Raw genomic sequence first — 21675 nt, 5'->3', positions numbered from 1 at the left:
TCCGGGGTTGCTCACACCCTGTCACCTTAGCTGACATTAAGTGACACTGGCCTGACCTGTCCTCTCTCTCCCTCTCTCTCTCTCTCTCCTTCTCTCGCCCTCTCTGTGTGTGTGTGTGTGTGTGTGTGTGTGTGTGTGTGTGTGTGTGGGCTGCTGTGTTACTGCTCTCCAACATGCACTGAAGTCCCAGACATTTTCCTGAGAGTGGCCGAATGTGAATTGAATTTACAAACGTTACTCTCGACTTTTGCTGACATTAGCAAAAGCTCCTTAATCATATTTCCTGATAATGTCCAAGTGAGTCCAATATGAGAGCACACTGGAAAGAGATCTGGATGATTCACTGGAAGCGAGTATCCTGTGCTTCCTGTATGCTCAAGCCAGGCTCCGCCCATCACCTGGATGTTCCAGACATCCTCCTGCTGTTGCAGATGCTTCTTCCCCAGTCATTTGCCATATGTGTTTGACAATGAATTCCAATAGCCAGAATCAAAATCACCAGACTGAACCAAGCAAACTCGCCTCTCTGCTGTCGAGTGTTGAGTGGACCATTTACCTCGTGAAATTAGCTCCAGCACATCATGTTGACTCATCTGTTGCTTTTTGTCACCAGGGCTACCAAGGTCAGTCGACTATCAAACTCGTCGGCGACTAATTTAATAATCGCCGTAATCGTTTATTTTTCTCTCAAAACTGCCGTTGCATTTTCTGCTGTCTTGTCTGTCCTTGACGCACTTATTTACTTATTTAATAATAATTGAGGTTAGCCGTGATGTCACCGGAAAAGTTCTGCCCAAACAGTATCATGGCTAACTAATGTAAACGTTAATATTAACGATGATGACTTTGTTAGCCTTAGCGCACATGTTATGTGCTTTCTGTAACGTTATAACAGCGATGTCATGTTGGGAATAGGAAATGTCATAACGCTAAGGTGTTATAATATATATTCGTAGTCCGTAGTTTTTGGTTCCATTTTCCAATGCACTAAACATTTACCGCTAAAACAAATGTTAAAGGCCAGAGTTGTGCCTTCATTTTATTTCATTTTAATGTTAGAAATGCTGCTACAAGCTGCAAAGTTCATTAAAAGTTGAATGAACTATCATCTTAATTGTCTTTATTTTTAGTTAGCACATACCTTAAACACTTCAAAGCTGGAAGCTAATGATGGTTATGTAAGTGCAGCTGCATGCTGGTGCGATAAGCTGCAATTTACGTCTGATCTGATTAGTTGATTAATCGCAAAGTTAATCGGTGACTAGTCGATTATTGGAATAATCGTTTGGGACAGCCCTAATTGTCACACGATGTGCTCAAAATGTATTGACTCAATTGCAGCTTGATTTATGGGAATAGTAAAGGTGCGTTTAAATTCACCTCAGAATTATCTGCAACTTGCAAAGACTTTCAGTGTCTCTGTAATTAAGTTCACAATGACAGCTAACATGCCGATGTTAAGCAGGTTCCAGGTTTACTTGTTCACATCTTAGCTTAGCTTTTTAACAACTTCTTTCTTTTTCATATGAGGAGAGCCACTGTAAGTCAGCTATTAAATGGCATCCATCCTCAGTGAGACTCCACCTCTTCCTCCTCCACAGGTCAGATACCTGCTAACTGAAGAAACGCTGACTCGCCGCTGTTTTTCGCCTACAGGCAGGATGGTCCTGACCACAGGTGTTGCCCTCCTTCTACCCCCCAATGCGATGGGGCAACCGGGCAGTCTGTCGCCGTCACGTTTAGTGTTGAGTCGGCTCAACTCGCTTGGACCCTCGCCGGAGCAGGCATTAAAAAAGTACCAGGTACGAGTTACTATTGCTAATGGTAAACCAAAAACAAAATGAGTAGAGTCCGGCCGTGCTGAGCCGTGTTACAATTGATTAGTGGAAAAGTGCCATTAGTCTGGATCAGAGACTAACACTGCCATGCAGTTAATATTGATGAAAATCAAATTAACTCTGCAACACAGGCATCAAAATGTTGGGGTGCTTCTAATTATCCCTAATTATCTGTTGATGCGCTGACATTTTTAGGTCAAAATGAATGAATTACACAATTACCATTTTCCGTTGACAGGCTAATCAAGTAATCAACTAATTGTTCAAGGAAGTACACATTAACTCTCTGTTGTAATGTCAGCGCTTGTCCTAAATGTAACCTTTATAATGAGGAATCACTTTCAGAGTTCCTGTTGCACGAGGAAACAGAAGAGATTCTGCACAGCCTTGAGTGAATGGTTGCCCCCGTACCGACTACAAAAGCCCTCTCAGCATACAAAGCTTGATGACATCGTCACATACTTTAGCGGTGAGTAATGAAACAGGTCAAATTTTAAATGTCTTGTTCACACACTGCTTATATTTCCCGATGGAGTAAGCACGCCTTTTCTCAGAGAGAGTTCCCATCGGGCACAGACAGGTCCATGGTGATGTTGCACTGACAGTGCTACATCATATACATCGTAAAAGTCCACACAGAAAAATGTAAATATAGTTAATTGAAGATATCTAAGAAAACATCTTCAAAAATGTATTTGTGCACAGTTTCTTTTGATCATAGACTATGTTTTGTATGAGAAATTAGGACCAGTATTTAATATATTAACTCTTTAATTTAATATATTAAAGCAAAACATACTAAAAAAAGCAATATCTTTGCAGCAACAGGCGTCTACAACCATATGCTAATTGATTATTTCGTCCCAGTGGATGTTCAAACTGCAGACATATGCTTCTTTCCATTATGTCTTTTAACTTCATGCTTTTTTGCCTCCGTTTCACCTTAAACAAAAAGAGGGGCCTTTAATGCCCATATTAATGTAGAAGCAGGTGGTAAAGGAGCCTTTGTTAATCACTTAATGATGCACCCCCCCTCCCTTCCACTTTACATGGTCACTTTTTCACCAGCCATTTACTTCTTGTGCATGGGCTGTGGAAACTTTATAAAAAGTGTATCTTACCATGAAATGAGTAGGCACGGATAAATGGCTAACGTGGGGTTTTGTCCGTCAATGCAGTCGGCCTTTTGGGGGTCCACCGACTGGGCAGGTTTGGACCATATGTCATCATTCCGACCCATTGTGTGGGCGTGTCTCTGTGGCAACCGCATCAGCTGTGGCCATTGTGTGGCAGGATTCAATGGCCCATATATTCATTGCAGGGCTAGTGTGGGCACTGCAACAGAAACAAATTGATACATACAAGCCCCAGCCCCATTTGGCTCACATGACACATTTCAAACGGACAAAAAAAGGACATTTCAGGCTGTTGAAAATCTTGAGAAAACCTTGGTCGCCATAGTGACAGTGCAGTAAAAGAGGCCACGGGCCATTAAACTCCAATCAGATGTAAATTTGGGCTGCCCCGCGGACCACAGATGGAAAGCCCCCTTCACACAGCCGACACAAATTAAACAGTTTGTTGGCCAATTCACATGTCATCTTAATAGGCTTTTATTCGTTTGGCCTTTGTTTAAATGAAGAGAATTACAAATCGTCATTGATTTATAATATTAGCCCACTTCAGCTACATACAGACTACTCAACACTCTCTCCAGCTCAGTGATTAAAGGAGATGTGAGGCACTTTAAAAAGCAATGACATGTCCAACAGGAGAAACAGTAAAAGGAAATTGTTATAGAAATAACAAACACACACACACAGATCCAATAAAATAAAAAAACAATTAATTAAAAAAAAAATCCCTGTAACACAGGAAACAAGGTTTATGGAAAACAAGGAGCCACTAGGTGACACTGTGTCCAGGACAGGAAGCAATGTGCCCTTGTGATTGGGTAGAGAAAATATTTTGCTTGACTCGACGGCTGGAGATTTTTGTCCGAGCTTGCCATGCCATTCAGTTCGGTCGGGGCTCACGTGCGATGTCTGATGTTATTCTAATAATCAGGATGATTATTTTTCACAATGCCTGGCCTCTGTCAAAGTAAAAGCCAACAAAGAGGGAAAATGGATGGATAAGGCTCCAGAACAAACTACAGACTCGTTATTGTTATTGTCCTGAAGCACATAGGGATTATACTGCATGTGAAGGTTGGCTTTTTTTATGTTATTAATCATGACAAAAGATTTTAGTGTCTCGCAGAGATTATCTGTGGTGCTTTTGTGATTATAGTTAATTGTATAATAGTAATATAAATGTAAGCTGCAACTGCTCTTGAAGGTAACTTTCCCAGCACAGTCATTGGTGACGCTGCACTGTGCTTCTTGTTTTCTCCTCCTGGTGCATCCGTGTCAGAACATGTGAAAGGGAAGAGGGCGAAACAAAGAAAAACAAAACCACAGCTACTGCTGGTGTTAATGAGAAATGAGTATGCGCTCCTGCAGCTGATCCCTGTCTTTCCTCCAGACTCATACAGTAAAACTGCTCTGGTCTATGACAGCACTGGACACGCAGAGCGCAGCGTGGGCTTCTACTGGCTCTGGACCAAACTGACCTGGGACCTGACATTGCCAGTATAGCTGCAGCCTCCCTATTGCTCGTCCTTTGTTGCACAGCGCGGCCAACAATGCCCTGTGTATGCGCTGTGGTGTCTTCCACACAGTGCAGGGAGAATGCTAATTTGACAGAGGGATGATTAACTACAGCAGCCACACTAGCAAACTGTCTCGTTTTCATGTGCGATTGTTTCCAGTGTCCCACCGCCAAGAGAGATTTGACTGCTCTATTAACGAGTTAGTATGTTGTGGTGCATGGCGTATAACTCTTTTGCATGAAGGTTTTTATACCACTCTCAACATCATCTAGCATGAAAGTGGTCTTTTTAACTGGATGTCTTTGAAATAAATTAATAAAAAACAAAATTTTAAGGAAAGTGTTGACAGTGGTTTTGCATTGTATTTAAACCTCTGACCTCTAGTTAGCAGAGGACCATCTAACCGTCTCCCCCTCCGTCCTCTCCACGTGCTAGACAAAGAAATTCCCATCTAGTAAGCATATAACATTATTATCTCTACTATGAGTTTATCTTAAAATAGACTATTTTGGAGGGCAAATTCACAATATAAATCGCCTTGCATATAATATCGCAACTTCTCGCAGTATATATCGCATTGTCACCCCCTGTATTGGGATCTGCATTGTGATTTTAGCCAATACACGGCACTTCTAAGTACTGTCACTTAGACTTTGCTGGAATAAAAGAGGCCCTGAGAGAGGCAAAGAGAAAGAGTGAAAAGGAGGCAGGACTGTGTACTGTCTGACTGTCTGGTGTCCACACAGAGCTGCATCTTGTCCACTGGTGGCTGTGGAGGATTCATTAGGCTCCACAGTCACTCCCCCTGCACGTGAGTGACAGGTCCCTAGAGCCAGTGTCATCCCTCTCTCTAGCACCACAGATCACCCCACTCTTTTCTCGCCCATCTGGTTGCCTGAGCCTAACAAGGGACGTCCTCTCTAAGAGGGTAAAGAGAGAGGGAGAAAAAGTTAAAGACTCTAAGATCCCATCAGATTGTGCGTGGTCTTTGGGCTCCAATTATTCAGAGCTTATCTTTTCAGCTTGGCTGATCTCCAAATGAATAAAGTGCGGGCCACATTACTGCTGGCCCGTTGCACCTCTAAAGAGGCTGAAGGAGGATCAGGTCTGTGGGTTATGGTGTCAATCCGGCCCTGACCCCTGGGGGTCAGGAAGGTGACGTTATGTAGTGACAGTGCCCAGGCATCCCCTTGTAGTGCCTCCATTTACACCCGGTCTGCGTAAATGGAAAAGGGCAATCACATTAGAAGAGGTTTCTTTCCATTTTAAAGCATAAAAAGAAAGAAAGAGAGAGAGAAAAAATCCGTAATCACAAAATGACTCTTGACTTTAAAGTCGGGCCCAGGACTGAGGCCAGAAAAGGTAGAAGTCAGAGGGTTAATCTGGCACAGTGAGCTCTGCTGTTTGTGTCAAGAGCTGGCTTAAATGGTCTTTGGAAGAAGCCTGTGAGCTCCAACAGATGTTCTCATAACAATTATCACCAACACTCGATTTTGATTTCAGTCCTTTATTCATTCATTTATTTACACAGAAATAAGTCAATCAGATTCTGAGTTTATTTGCGAATATGACCTTTAAATATTAGCCATTTTTAGATCTATAATCAAAACATTATAGATCCCACCATAGTTAAACAATCTGGGGGGATCTCACTGCACTTAACTGACATCTAATATATTTTCTTTTTTATTTTATTATTATTATTGTTTATTTGAAAATAGGCTTATTACACATACAAAAATAGACTTTTACAGTTTTTGAATAAGAAAACTACATATGGATACAGTATGTACAATGAGTACATGTCCTCTTCACTTCAGGAGAATTTGTTCATTCAGAATGAACACAGGCTACTTATTTGTTTATACAGTCTATCTTGCCTTTTTAGTAACTATACAATTAAACAAAGGGAGTGTGATTTTGCCATTTTTAAGTAACTTTACTTGTGGAAAAAAGGCCTGCAGCTCCTTCAGTTTCAGGCTGAAACACGACCCAGGTGCAGATTCCCAAGATAAGATAGTATTTGAGTCTTGAGCACAGTAGCTCTTCCGGTACAAATTCATTTAAGGGAATATGTGGAAACCATTTGCCACGTTGTCTCCAGCATGTTGAATTTGTATTCTTCCACATTTTGCCATGATTAAATAATAAACACTTTGGGGTGCACTGAGCATGGGCACAAAGACAGACTTGTTTTTTTTCAGCGACAGTTATTCCTTCCCCTCAGATTCTCCAACTCTTAGATCTCCGAACGAGTGCTGCCGATGCCTCTCCTTTCTTCTGCCTTTGTGGGGATAGAAGGCAAATTCTCATGCCATCGTACAATGACTAAACAAGCGGGTATGTCTAATTCAATTAAGTCCACCAGGTTGTGCCAAGTGGGCCTTGGTCCCATGTGACAGGGATAATGAGCAGGCAGAGAATGGGGGGGCGGGGGGGAGTGTTGATGGTGAAGGGCGGAGGAGAGAGAGAATACTCACGCACTCATTGAGATGTTCATACTTTATTGTTTTTATGTTCTATTCTGGGATATTTTACATTCCATCATATGCACTGTTGAGAGATATTGAGAGAATTATGAGTCGTGTGACCTCTGAATTCTTGACATTTTGCTAAAGGAAATGTCTCCATGTCTGGATTCTTTACCTGCTTCTCACAAAAGGTGTGTGGGAGAAGCAAGCATTAAAAATGTAGACACCCAGAAAAAGAAGGTTCTCTTTTTTATTTCCTTGATTCGTTCATTCATCATCTACCACGTGAGGGTCATCGGGGGGAAAGACGCAGTAGGGATAGGGCGACAGTCCATCACAGGGCCAACATACAGACACACACAACCATTCACTCTCACACCTATACTGTCAGTTTAGAGTGTCCAGTGAATCTAATCTGCGTGTTTTTGGACTGTGTGAGGAAGCTAGAATACCTGAAGAGAACCCACGCACACACGGCGAGAACATACACACCCCACACAGAAAGGCCCTCGGTTGGTTCAATGTATTCTCAGTGTTTCATATATTTTACATTTTCAACTTCATTTAAAAAAAAAAAAAAAATTGTTTTTTGTTTTTTTTAATGTACTGACACTGAGCGGCATCTGTGGAGGTTTGTGCTCACTGAGTGCTTTCTCTAGGTTTTATTTAAAACACCTTTAGTCATTTTAACCAACAAAATCATCATAACAACTAGTTTTTGTGCCTAAACAACCTAAATTTAACCAGAGTTTTAAGAAACACTGATGAGTAAAATGGTGGCTTGTAAAGATGTCGTGTCACTCTCAGTGGCATAAGGTTAAATATCAATATATGTTGATGTGGAAGGTGATGTCAAAGTAAATATTCAATACTTTATTTGCAGTCCATCACACATCTACTATGCCTTGCGTTTTACAGTATAAATTGAACTGCTGTCATTCACTTACCCAGTTAAAATGGCTAAGTAGCCCAACTGTCATTGTTGACAAGGAGTTCAACATTGTTTAAGAAAACCTGCTTCTCAGCATTTTCAATGCTTATGACTTCAGCTGGGAAGTATCTCAGACCTGAGAGGCCTTTAGTTTCACTGAAGTTTCCAAAGGACTCCTGCTGCTTCTCTGGGACCCTTGTCCCCGACCGGCACAAAAAAGCCCCTTAAACATTTGACTTTCTCACAGAAACAGCTTGCTAAATGGTATTTCTGTAATGGACTCCTGCTAGGGTTCATATGCATTGTATAGCCACATTGCACAAAGTTGAGTCAACATGATTACCATAAGAATGCTGCCAAAGAAAGGCCCAAAAAAAGGTTTTTTGAATAAAAATCTGAAACTATAGAATTCTTTGTTTTCCCCATGGAAAAAAAAAGAAGATGAAAATCAAAGACATCGATGGCCATTTTCTTCTATCAGAAACGTGCTGCCGAATGAATGTCTTATTTACATGCCAATGGGAAGGGCCGTGGTTTTAAAAGGACGGGAACGTAGGGGCCTCCATTATGGCGGTGCTGGTCGCAAAGGCAGTGGCTACTCTGGCAGCCTCCCTGCCAGGCAGCGGTTAACAAGGCCTTGGCTGAATTAAAGAATGGCAATGAGTTTTTAATTGGTGACACATTATATTTATCAAGCTGACAGCAGAGTGACTGCACTGCAGCCTTTCTTGTTTTGTCCTTGTGCGCGCATTACTTCCCCTAGGTGCCCCTGCATGATACCCCCTGTCTGCTGGGGGTCCCTCACGTGTGAGGAGAGAAGAAAAACATAATAATTGAGCATCAAGTTGAATGATAACACTGAATTATTCATTAGGGTCCCTTAAAGTGTTGGATAAATCAACCCCCTCTCTTCTTTTATTTAACAAAAGCTCCTCTTTGTTACTCAGTCCAATGATGCCAGTTTAAGGCTTAGCATAAAGACAAATGCCTTTCAGCCCTTTTTATCCATCATGACAGAAGTTCTGCAGCAGGGCCGGAAAAGTTATTAACAAGTGTTTAATATTTGGATGGGAGTGTTTGGCCACCTCTTCTATAGACGGCATCTATGTGTGGCCCTCTTATACGCCGAGCAGCTTGTGACTTAACACTTAATAATGACACTCAATGTTGCTGATGTGACCATATGTCATGAATATATTTGAATGTCAACAAAGTTCCATTATTGGACTTTTGATACTACAGGTTTGATGTTTGACTTAAATGGGAATTGTCACAGCTATGAAACTAGTGCTTTTAATGTACTTTTGGGGATTGGCTTAAGGTCTATAGGAACGTTAAATGACTTTCTATCAGAGGTGGAAAGTCTACTGAAATATTCTAAAAGTACTGGTCTAAAAATGTTCTTAAGTTAAAGTAAAAAAGTAGTTTGTTTAAAATGTACTCTAGAGTAAAAGTTACTTTTTTTTTAACAAGGTTGGGGTTATTTCTTATGTCATGCCAATAGGACAGGGGGACACAAATCTCACATGAATTGTTTTTAATTAAAGGCAAACCTTTCCAAATTAAAGTGCTGTCAAAATAAAATATGTAAACACATGATGTGTCAGTCAAAATGGTGCAACGGTCACAAATGCTTTCTCACTCAATAAGGAACCTTAACTAACCCCAATTCACCTGTCCTCATCAGTCACCTGTCCTCTGTCCTCATCATTCACCTGTCCTCATCATTCACCTGTCTTCTGTCCTCATCATTCACTGCCAATTAAACTACTCAATTATAGAGTGAGTAAGTAAATGTAATTCATTACTTTACACTCTGGTTTCTATTCTATTTTGTATGACGCAAGGAAGCAGTTATGGTCGCCATCAGACTAAATTACTATTTCATGGGTGAAAGTTGATCTAAATGATCATTAAGCACTTACGTCACAGTGCTGTGGTCATTTCTAGTGATTAAGGTGCGTTTGTTATTTTAAAATGTGTGAATTACAGTCAATAAAAGCAACATAAATGACAAAATGTCACCAAAAACATTAACAAGTAAGACATAGGGAGCATAAAACAAGTGCAGTTTAAGCTCTGATGTTCTTAAAATAACATGCATGCATGAGTACAAAGGTATGTACAGACGCACTACTGTGTTTAATACAAAAATGGAATGGAGAAAAAAAGCTTCTTGAACTTATGACTAATACATACTTTTTCCAACTTTGTCTCATAAATAAAACCCTGCGCATTCACCTCTTTTCACTCTTAAACACTGCTTGTTTTTTAGAAACAGTTTTAGGAGAAATCCTTTGTTGTGTTTAGGGCGTTACTGAAGCAAAGGGGGGCAAAGAGTGGAGGTCCTGTTGATGCTGTTCAGAAGGGTAGAGGAAGAAAGGGAGCGGGCGAAGGACGCCTAATGAAATATTTAAGATTTAGGCTAAAAAGGAACTCTGAAAAACTTTACAACAAAGGAGTCTGCCGAGGGCCTCCATTGTCCTGGGACCCGGCGGAAGCAGGGGCCAAGCTGCTACAGATGTGAGGAGGGCCCATATTGAGGCTGGATGTGTAGGCTCTGCTCACAGCTGTGTCGCCGCACTCCCGCCCCAGCCACCAGCCCCCTGCCTTTGTGAGCCTTTGTAAGAGCCACAGAGTGGCGATTTTACAGCGAGCTGATTGCACAGCAACGGCTTTGTGTCAACAACAAGAAGGCCCCGCCCATTCCTGACCATCGACACTCACTCGCTCTGCATCACAGACGCACACATTCATCCCAGTCCCATCAGCCCACATACGATTCAGCCACACAGCTTTTTATTATTTAAGGATGACAAAGTGATGAATCCCCCCCCTTTTTTTTTCTTCCTGTGGATAGATAAGAACTTTAGTGGTTGGTTGGACAAGGAGGAGAACGCCTCAGTCTGACTCCTAATCTGGAATGTGCCTATTTAGCACCTAACTGCTCTTGATTAATGAGGCTCCTTTCTGTGGAACGTATGTCAATTTAAGGGCCCAGTAAACAACTAGGTTGCTGATGGTTTTTTTAGGAATGACGTGTTAAGTGACCGAATGGGTGAAAGAAAGGAATTAATTTGTTCAGGCCAGGTTTAATTTGTAAAAAAAAAGAGCGGCCACGTCTTAATCTTGTTAGAATGTGTTTATGTGCCAGCTTTCATTTTTAAGCTTAATTACCTAAAATAAGTAAAAAAAACGTATTCCACCAACAGCCTGTAAGGTACAAAGATGAATTTAAATGGAATTGTGAAAGGTAATACCTCCCCTGTAATGTCATTCAATGTACAGCTTTATGCACCTGGCTCTTGGTCTCTTATTGTACTAATCTGCTGTGAATAATGCTTTACTTCAAAGATGACTTAACCCCTCAACTTAGAGTGAAACCTTCCTGGACACTCAGCTGTTCCTTCTAAATCCCCCCCAGTCTCACTCTGAGAGCGCCAAGGTGACTTGAGGCCTGAGCGCAAAAAGGGTGTGACAGCTTAACACCAACCTTAACACATGGCTCGCTCCATCCAGCCTCATAAAGTCCTCTAAATGTGACTAATGTGATGGACAATATGACCATGTCCCCGAGGAAGACTGGGTCAGGGACTTTGAATAAAGACAATCACTTCCAACAAAATCAATATCTTTCAATTTAAAATATAAATAAAATTGCATTTTATTAATCAGTTAAAACAATCAATTACACAGCGTTACACTAAAATAACAGACTGCAGACAACATTTATATTTTTCATAATATAGTAATATTTTTTGCGGTGTTACCCCTTAGTTACCCTTGGTGAATTGACGCGGGAACTCCTTATATGGACATACTGAGGGCGTGTGTGTTTATAGGTCACACCCACAGGCCTTATAAATGTGCTTTTTCGTCTTCTTGTGTTGTTGGGTCAAAGTTATGATTCATTTCAAAAACTGGACTAGCGACATAAAGTAGACTTTGAACTGTGATGTATTTTCCTAACTTCACAAATTCAAGCAGACTTTGAAAAAAGCTCCTTTTTGCTCAGGTGTGTTTATATCGTTGGTGAAAATGAAGACTCTTTATTGCACATATGTTCTTATCGCCTCTGTATATACGTTTTAACATAGTTGTTTTTAAAAAAAAGCAGCCTAAGTGCCCGGGATTCTTAGGGTTTATCAAGTAGAAGTCACAGGCCTTTTCACTGATGCTGTCAAGCCACATGTTTCACTTGGCATTCATTTGAAAAGGATTTGATATTTGTCTCTGAGAGTAAGTTCAGTGTCTCTCTAAGTCTGAATAAATGAAAGCAAAACTATTACATACAAATACCACAATAAAGTGAGGAACTTTCCCTTTAACACACAAAGTGAAGCCATAGAGAATAGTTTGTGATGTTTCCCATCACAGTGTACAGTGTATGTAGCTGCTGCAGCAATGACATCACTGACGCTGGAAATCGAATGACCCTCCCATGTTGTGTCTGTGTGGATAAAGCACAGTCAAAATGATGGCAACAGTACAGACTCTCTCCTCTGGGATGTTTAATAGCCCCTAATAGATCTAAGGCTGGCAGGGTAAGTCAGGCACAGTGATTCAAACCAGACACAAGGCAGGTTATAACCTGTTCGCCTCCCCTTTCTGAAGGCAGGGGTTTGTTAGTCGCACTTTTCTGGGAGTTTGTCTCCCTGCTCTGCACAAAGACCTGTCACGTTTAATGGCCCGTTGCCTGAGTGTGCTGCTGTAGCTCTCCCTGGAAGAAAGCCCCGTGGAGAAAAGCTCATGCTCAGCTAACGCAGATTAATATTCTTTAAAAAGGTTTTGGGGGACAATTAAGAGAGTGTTTCCCATGCTTCTCCCCCCAGCGGTGCGTGTCTGCCTGTGCAGCAACTCGTCTGTTTGATGGACTCTGAATGCATCTTATTGATGGGGGTCAGAGATTAGAAGCAGCCGTGCAAGGGGAAGAGAGTGAAAAGAGGGTCCCACACAGTGGTCTCACACATACACACACACTCACAGCTCTTCCACTTGTCTGTGAGAATGGCATTCATCTCCGCTGAATGAGCGACTGAGTGGTGGTGCATGTCCTCTCACAGAGATTCACACATATAAATATCTCAAAACATCTTTTTTTCACGCATTCTCACCACTTCCTTCAGCTCTCCTCCGGTAAAAGTTGCTGTCACTGCATATTAACATTTTGTTGGCATGAATGTCACATTTGTTTCTCTGCTCTGGCATTGGGGCCGCTGTGCAGATGCAACATGTTTGAGTGTGACGGGTCATGACCCAGACAGCAGACGCATGAAGCCAGGGTAAGAATCTTAACCATTTAGTGTGAAGTAACCACACAAATCTGACTGCAAGCGCGGAGGAAAACTAGACACCTCGGCGAGATTTACTGATCGTGGCTGGTCCAAACAAATAAATGCAAGCTCTGCGTGCCGTGCCACATGAGAAACTGGAAGTGGTCTGAGTCACATGAAAGGATACTCACTTCTTCCCTGTCAGCTCTTCTTGCCCCTATTTTGTTGTTGGCAAATTTACGCTTCAGCTAAAACCCTGTGATCCTGGAGTAGAGATGTCATTTGTTTCTATGAAACATTCCCACCTGATGTGCTGTTGCATGTTTGTCATGTGACAGAACCAGTTATTTTTCAACACACACCAATTAGTGAGAGTGAATCTGACCTCTGCATTTAACCTTTCCTTTTCACACACCAGTAGTGAACAGCAGGCAGCACTTATTCACCCCAGCCCTTGACCCAACCCGGGATGGGATTTGAACCAGCAACCCTACATTACACTAGACCAAGTCCTTTCCTCTTGGCCACGGGCCGCCCATGTTTAAGTCGATGGGAGACCAAGGGTTTTTTGTTTGCCTTCATCTCATGACTGAATGGCAATATATAGGACCGTGAAAGAAAAGAAGCCAATTAAGTGCGGAGTGGTTACATTTTTTTTTTGTCCTGTGTTGCAATTAGGCCCCGGCTCCAGAAAACGTACTCAAGTACCTTTTGGGTTGTTTGTCAGGCCATATCATTAGGGCCAAAACGATCCACCCAGGTGCTCACAGCCTGAATGTGCTGAGAGTTTACGCAAAGAAAAACTTCCATCCACAAGCTTTTGGGACTCGCAACACTCCGCCACATGAGTGGAGTCCTTACATTCTGCCAATCAAGCCGGTTCAAAACAATAACCACCGTGTCTTACATGCGGGTGCTCACAGAAAACAAGGAATTCTAACATCTGTCATGTACATTCAACCCAAGACTTTACGCTGAGTGTGTTCATACAAGACGCTTGTGCAATTATTTTGGCTGATTATGTGGGCATCTATAAAAAAAAAGCTATACTTCTGCTACGTTTGATGATGCGTGACAGGAAGTGCACACAGTAGCTCGAAATGTCTAGTTTCATTCACAACCGCATCCAGTCAGTCAAGGATTATTCTGTAACCTCAGTGAAGTTCACATGTTTGCAGTGTGGCTGTCGGCCTCTCGAGTAACATCTTATGGCGTTTTGACTTTGTTTTATACACAACACGCAAACTAGTGACTAGTGAAGCAGTTGTTTTCTATGTACTGAATCATTAGAATCAGTGAATTAAACAGATTTCTGGAGTGCAGACTCCGTCTGTCACTGGTCTGAAAGGCATTGTGATGCGGCTTGCTGTTAAATGATGAGATTTTAGACGTTTTCCTGCTAAAAGTTGGAGATGAACGCACATTTTCAGGATTGTTAAGTATTTTTAACTGATCTACAGCTCGGCATTGTTCGCTTTGATTCTTGTGCCTCTTCCTGTGACGTACTATCGCTAATGGAAAAGCAAAATAACCGTGCCGTGACGTGATGAGGCGAGGCGAGTCACGCTAGTGCAGTGATTCTCAAACTTTCTATGACATTAATAACATGTTTAAAAATAATCATTAAGTTTACCAATTGTTTCACCAACAACTAATACCCCAGATCGGTAATAAGTGATATCTGTTGTGCTCAGATGCAAAAATCCCAGTCTTGCTAAGCAACTAGTCCAAACAGGAACCATTGGAATGCATATCTGACCAATTAATCAGATGCCATGACCCCATAAACTGCCCACCCTGCGACACACACACACTGACTCACTCCCTGCTGCCATACTCTGGGAAACTGAAAGTCCGGCAGCTGCCGTCAGAGTGGGTGGTTAAAGGGAGGGGAAGCCGAAGGACATGGGAAGGATTTGAGTGTGCCATGTCAATAACTCACAAGAGACTTGGACTGATGGTCACTCTGTTATTAATGTGCCACCACTCTGTGCTGTCATCTGACCTAAGACACATTCCTGGTGTAATGGGCAGCAGCTGGACGGAGGTTTCCGGGAGGACAGCTGAGAACAAGCAGACGAAGGGGGGCGACCGTGGGGAAACACCTACCATTATCATCCCCAAGAGACAATTTCTGTTTGTCCACCAAACAAACAGCAGCCATGGACATTTCTTAGGGCATGTTGTTTGTCTGTGCTGACCTGCCATGGCAATACAGTGTCACTGGTTACAGAAAAATACACTCTGAATGATCAGTATTTGGTCTAAATTTAGCCCAAGATGGATACCCATTTCATTTAAAGCTGCAGTGTGTAAGATTTAGTGATGTTGATGTTATTATATAGTCTCTTTGCTCATTTTGAAAATGGTTTGAATGTAATGGATTTGTTTATATTCAAACGTTTCACACTACAATTTTAACTTCAAATATGACCTTATAAATAACGGCAACTTGTAATATTGTTGTATATCCTTTGGAAAATCTGTGTGCACCAGGTCCAAACTATGATTTTTCTTTTGTACTTTAAGGTGACATTAAACAGAATATTATACCTTTTTTTTTTTTTTAAAGTGACAAATAAAAATGTAAAAGGCAAAACTAAAGACTGCATATTTCAAGGTAAAAGCCAAACATAATCACCACCAATCAGTAATGGGTTTCCAAAAGCACCCAGGTCACCTACAAAGCACGAAAACAAAGAAAGCCTGTGAATTTACTTGAACCACTTCAATCTACTGTACTTCTCACACCCTTCCTAAAACCTTCAAGCTGCAGTTTGGAAAAGTGAACCTGAGGAGGGAAAAAAGAGTCCACTGCGGTTGAACTTGATTGCCAGGAATATATTTTTTCAAAAGTACCTTCTTTCAGTGTGCATGTGTACACAAGAAGTGGGGTCTGACACAAGGACCTCTGTCTTGGCTGACGACCAGCGGCCGGAGCAGCGTTGGCAGCGAGACCGTGAGAAACAGGGGGGCGACACCCAAATGTCATCACAGCTGCAAAACTGCTGAGCATAAAAGCCAAATTACAGAAATATGTAGCCCCAGGCCTCCCCACAATGAAAACAGAGCTGTGTTTGAGTGGCTGCTGCAGTGGAAGTTGTCCTGCGTTATGTTTCGTGGGATTTACTATGAGCAGGAACTTCAGATTCCACAGCTGCTGGCAGACGTCAGGGTGCACGTGTGGGTGGTTGTGTGGAAATTCATACTTGGTCAGCCTCACTATTATTGTGCCATGTTATTGCTCATTGAGCCCGTTGCCCGCTGAATGGGCTGTTCACATTCTGGCTGAGGGAGGGGACGGAGGGCCCAGCTGACAATTGGCTACATTATGCAGACATTTGTCCTGATGGCAAAGATGTTTTGATTCACAGTAGCTGGAAAGAGGAAGCAGTCATTATTTCTAATATTATCAACGGATGTTTTTGTTTCATGATTAGAAGCTCATTAAACAGAGCTGGAGAACTATCACAGTGGTCACAGCACTTCTTTGTCAGGAAGTAGTGCGTTGTTAGGGAGGCTATGAAAACACTCGGGGGATAGTTGGGCTGGACGAGCGTTTCCAAACATCCACATGCTTCACACACTTCAAACTTTTCTTTGACTTCAACCTCTGAGGTTGTTTACATAGATACCGCAACATCTGGGCACCTCAGTTTAGTGCACTACCTTAACTGACTTCCGCAATTAGTACAAGCTGAAGTGAAGCATGCACTTTAAAGCTCCTTGTGTTTCTGGCAAGTGAAGTGAACGGACAGGAAACTAAATATACAGTGATCCTGCCTGAATGATATGAACGATTGATGAATGAACTTTGCAGCAATAAGACAGACACCTTTGTATATGTACAATGTAAAAACTGAAACTGGGTCCCTTGTATGGCTTTAAAAGGGCATTCTTTACAAATATGTACTTTGGTTCCTTTGTGTTTGAATGGCAAAGTTAATGCAGCCATGGTTTGAATGTCAAGACATGTGTGCGTGTGTGTTTACTGTATATACACACAGGTGTGTGTTTGCATGTGCAAGTGTACAATAACAGCGCAGCCTGATGTTTGGGGGGTTGTGCATGAGAAGCTGGGAAAGCTTGAGAGTGGCAGTAGGCAAGCGTTTGGCTTTGAGGGAGGTAGGTTTGTGGTTTAGGTGTGTTGGGGGGTGTCAGCCATGTGAGCTTAAGGAGGCAGATGAAGAGAAGGGGTGTGCAGAGAGGCAGAGAGAGCCCGTGCTTGTGCCTTTCAAGGTGTGTTATTTGTTCAAGGCTGTCCAAACATTTACAGAGCACTGGCAGCCCTGGAATGCAGAGGCAGGGCTGAGGCTGAGAGCAGCAGCCGTGGGAAACCGCTGCTCTCCTCAACCTCTGCAGACTCGTTCCCCCTCGGGCAGAGTGTCAACACAGACAGTGCCAGAGATGTGTGAGCCTGATAGTGACAGGTCCCGTCAGCAGTCGCACACACACACACACTAACACACAAAGGCACACAAACGCACGCACGCACACGCAGCTCGAGCAGGCACACTGCCGGGCTCATTGCCTTGCTTGCAGACTAGCACACATTAACAGAGACAGAGGCAGAAGCCAAAGGCAACCGCCCTCCTCCACACACACAAACACACGCAAACACACACAGTCAAATACACATACACACAAATACAAATAAACAAATAAATAAACCACATGAAATAAACAGCCAGTGTTTTGTCCAATATTTCACAAATATTGTGGTTGCTTTTGCATTAAAAATTATATATTTAATTCTATAGAGAGTTTTTCTTCTTTTCATGTTGTGCTTTTGGTGTCAGGTGTCCAAAACAACAACTTGATTAAATTTGTTCCCCACTAATCCTCCACGTCACATATACTGAAACTAGTGATCGTGAGGGATCATATTTTCTGGCACGTGTCTCTACCACTCCTGATTGGATAATGACTGTGAGATGTAGTAAACAGGTTTCCTTTGAAGACCAGTACTAGCCTAACAACACTGAGTTCACTCAGGTGTAGTTGTCCACACTGACCTGAGTGAAAATTCAGGGCTGTTGTTGTGGATCATAAAAGAGCTTGAAGTTTGAAGCTTCTCTCTCACACACAGACACACGCACACGCACACGCTCACATTGCTGGCCATTACAGTTCACTTGTGAAACTGCTTCTTTGTGTTTTCAGTCAAAAGCCAACCAGTTTGCAGCCGCCTCGCTTTACAATGTTGCTGTTTTTTTTCTTCACGTATAATGGATTACGTGCTGTTTGCAGCACGCGAATAACACCAGGCAACACGAGATCTGAACACAAGAAATACAGAGAGTCATGTTTAGCTAATGGGCTTAATTAGCAGCGTGTGAACTACTTGAATGCACATCGACCTGCAACTTGAAGAGAAAAAGATATTATTAAAGTATATCTTCTTTTTTTTAAAAGTTACCCCAGTAAGCATTTAAGTTGAACCTGTAAAAGTAAATATGTCTCCAGGTGGAGGGCTGCGATGCCAAGCATGAGAACCATGCGTTGTCGAAACCCACACCAGGAAGTTGGCTGTCACCGTGTGCTGTTGAAGTGATATCCTGTGGTTAAGAGCAGACTTCAGGAAGCTACTCAGGAGTTCACAACGTTCCCAGGTGCAGAGCTAGTTCGCTCGTATCTCTGTGTACCTGTCCTCCATTCAGACACAAACGCCAGCCTTTCACTAAGATAATGCATGACTGACTTCTTGAACCCAATACCTTGCTCTGAACTCTCAAAGGCAAAACTGAGCAAATGTAATTCCATTTTTTCACTCCGTTTTCATTTTAGAACGTGAACACACAGCGTGAAAGTTCTTTACTTTTCTTAAATATTATATTAAACATACACTAGCACTAGCACAACTATGTTTACAACAACAATTGTTGTCTATGCTAAAATGCGAAAAGATAAAGAACCATATGTTTTAATATGTTAATCTTCTCTGAAGGCATTAATGAAAATCATCTTTAAAATGTGTTTTATGACAGTGAACATACACTCTATAGTATTATAATAATAACAACAATAATAATAAGAAACTTTATTTGTGTAGCACATTTCATACAAGGATTGTAGCTTCACAATAAAATACAACACAGGATGGAATGAAAAGGAAAAGTCAAAAAGTAAAAGCCCTGTTTTAAATAATAAAACAGTAAAATGCAACACAGGGTGGACTAAAATAGGAAAAGGCGAGAGTCAAGAGGTTAAAACCCAGTTTTAACTTTAAAATAAACTAAAGAAAGTAAAAAGATAAGTTAAAAGATAAGTCTTCTTTTAAAAATATCTAGTGAGCTGGCTTCCCTGATATCCAAGATATACACATTTGAGACGAACTGAAAGTCAGACTTGAGTGTGAAAAAGTGATGTTTGCGATGGTCAATAGTGACAGCTCAGTGCGGGTACATGGCCAACATCTAAAAAGGTAAAAAAGAAAAGAAAAACAGAAATATCGCTTGACATGAGATGCTCATTTGCCTACGTATTGGCAAAATATACACTGTTTGTGTACACCTGTCTTCAGTTTGCTGGAGCAGCTGCTGAACACAAAGCTGGAGGTGAATTTTCCCACACACACGCAGACACACAGGATGCTCACCCATATCTCACACACACATGAATGATACTTTGGGAATCCGAAGGTATGACAAAGCTGAGTGAAACTTGTACATCTCCCCCTTCCTCCCCCCTTCTACTCCACCTCTTCCTCACATGTCTCTTTGTCCTCGTGTCTGGCACACACACACACACACACACATACTCATCAGCCTCTTCTGCCCTGCAGCCTCATACACCTGCCTGCTCTGCTGCAGGAGTGTCGTGTTTCAACGATGAGGCAATGTCCAGCCAATGAGCAGCAGTGAGAACAGTTAAGGAGCGTGGTGAGAACTCTCCTCCCATCGCTCCTCTCTACCTGGGAACCAGCACTGCCTCAGGGAGGGGCCGCCCCGCCGCCCGCTTTCTGAATGAACACCAAACAAAAACTCTCACCAACAGGTGAGTTACACGAGTCACTGTTGGTTCTTCTCCAGTCTATTCTTTCCCCTTTCCCATCACTTTTTTTTTTTTCATTCATTGCTGGCACAGTGCTTTACATCTTGGCAGGAGTGTAAAAAGAAAGGGCGCACAGAAACAAAACAGTCCAAGTGTGGGAACTTTTCCCTCTGCAGTTTTTTTTTCTTCTTCCAGGAGGTTTTATCAGTATTAACTCTGCTTACACAGGTATTTGTGCACCTGTGGCAGTGGAATAGTGGATCAGCTACTTCATTGTGTGCAAAAACAAGCACCAGGAGGTTTTTTTTTTTTCAGGTTTCCAACTGAAAACACATCTAATCCTGTGCTGAATAGCTGTGAAAACTTAGATTTGTGTTTTAAGGAGGAAAGTCAACAACTGCAGTGTTAGTTTTTCTTAATGGTGAATTTTTTATTGAAACAATAAGACCGACCAAATGCCTCCCAGGCTGAGCTTGACAGCTGTTTAAAAGGCTAATCATATTTTTTCTCACATGTCTTTTAGAAATGCCTCTAGGTGAGTCAACAAATCCAACAGTGCCTCCCTCAGTACAGAAAAGTGTAATGCCTTAGTGAGATATCATCCAGTTATAGGCTGTGTGTGCGCATCCTTGGTTTACTTCTGACTTCGTGTAAAAGGAAACAAGTTCTGAGGCTAAATCCTCATCCTTTGATGGTCATGGAGACTTCAGTCAGCACCGGCAGACACCGGACGAGAAGGAAGAAAGCTAGAGTAAAGAAAATCCACACACACACGCAAGGAGAAAGAAAATCAAAACGCAGAGTCTCGATGCTGTGCAGCCACCATAGAAGTGAAGCCCATTGATATAAAATGATGCCATTGTCATTGTTCAACTTGCAGTTTCGGGTTCACAGAATGTAAATTCTGACTGGACTGGAGACAGATCTATTTTTACTTAGACAGGAAGAGGTGGCAGAGGTGTTAGGGTTCATGATGATGATGAGAAGGCTGAAGAGGATCAGGAATGAGCAAATCAGAGGGGCTGTGCATGTAAAAAGGTTTGATAATAACCTGAGGGAGACAGGACTTAGGTGGTATGGACATGTCCTGAAAAGAGCGAGAGCATAAGCAGAGAATGCTGGAAGCAGACTGTTGAGGATGGAGCTGCGGAGAATGGGAAAGTGAGGCAGGCTGAGGTGAAGGAACATGCATGTGATGAGAGAGAACACAAAAGAAGCAGGAGTGACCGAGAAGCATGACGCAGATAATATAAACCCTCTCTCACACACTCACTTTAGAGTGTCCAATTCACCTAATCCCCATAATGCATGTTTTTGGACTGTGGGAGGAAACTGGAGAACCCACGCACACACAGTGAGAACATGCACACTCCATGCCTTGTTCTAACCGGGACATGAACCCCGGTCTTCTTGCTGCAAAGGCAAGAGTGCTAACCACTAACCACCCCCACAGAGTTAACATGTATCACAACACTTTCACTCACCTTGGTCGACCCGGGATTTGAGCCAGCAAACG

At 42.2% G+C, this 21675-nt stretch overlaps 1 long non-coding RNA gene across 1 annotated transcript; it reads left to right on the top strand.

The window, feature by feature from the left end:
- Positions 1 to 1601: 1601 nt before the first annotated feature.
- Positions 1602 to 20084, top strand: LOC122777849. Its single transcript, XR_006361369.1, has 3 exons — positions 1602 to 1802; positions 2184 to 2307; positions 19951 to 20084. It is a non-coding gene; the product is annotated as an uncharacterized LOC122777849 (long non-coding RNA).
- The last annotated feature ends 1591 nt before the right edge of the window (positions 20085 to 21675 follow it).

This window comes from Solea senegalensis, linkage group LG11 (genome assembly GCF_019176455.1).
Source record: "Solea senegalensis isolate Sse05_10M linkage group LG11, IFAPA_SoseM_1, whole genome shotgun sequence".
Taxonomy (NCBI): Eukaryota; Metazoa; Chordata; class Actinopteri; order Pleuronectiformes; family Soleidae; genus Solea; species Solea senegalensis.
This window is presented reverse-complemented; position numbering and strand designations above follow the sequence as displayed.